Source organism: Neofelis nebulosa, chromosome X (assembly GCF_028018385.1).
Source record: "Neofelis nebulosa isolate mNeoNeb1 chromosome X, mNeoNeb1.pri, whole genome shotgun sequence".
NCBI lineage: Eukaryota > Metazoa > Chordata > Mammalia > Carnivora > Felidae > Neofelis > Neofelis nebulosa.
The window spans coordinates 122,597,217-122,597,859 of record NC_080800.1 but is presented as its reverse complement, the minus strand read 5'-3'; the positions used below and the strand labels follow the sequence as shown (position 1 = coordinate 122,597,859).

The 643-nt window shown below is 40.1% G+C and overlaps 1 pseudogene; it reads right to left on the bottom strand.

Annotated features, from left to right (window-relative positions):
- Positions 1–465: 465 nt before the first annotated feature.
- LOC131503363 (U2 spliceosomal RNA) lies at positions 466–643 on the bottom strand (annotated as a pseudogene).

The window sequence follows — 643 nt, the reverse complement described above, 5'->3', positions numbered from 1 at the left end:
TTCAGCAATCACCCTTCCCTAGAGAAATGAAAAGTCACGTTCACGCAAAAACCTGCATGTGAATGCCTAGGGGGTCTATTCACAATCACCTGAGGAATCAACTGGAAACACCATCAAACTGGAAACAACTCAAGTGTCCTTCAGTGGGGGATTGGTTACACAAGTTGCGGTACATTCATACCATGGACTGTCACAAAGCCATACCAAGGGGAGATTTACTGATAACAACAATTTGGATGAACCTCAAAGGCATGCTGAGTGAGAGCAGCCAATTTCAAAAGGTCATGTACTGTATGATTCCGTTTGTATGACAAGCTTGAAAAGATAAAACTGTACCGATGGAGAACACATTACAAAGAGATGGTGGGGTAGTTTTATGGGGTGACGGAATTGTTCTATATCCCGATTGCGGTGGGAGTTACTCAAATTTATGCATATGTTGAAATTCATAGAACTCTGTGTCCCCAAATGTCGATTTCACCTTGTGTTAATTTAAAAATAAAATAAAAATCAAGTCCGTGAAAAGCAATGATAGCTAGGGTCCTCACAATTCTACCTAGAAAGCAATTTAGGGTTTATATGCTAATTATTGCCGGAACATATCATTTTACACTTGATCTTAGCCAAAAGGCCGAGAAGCGAT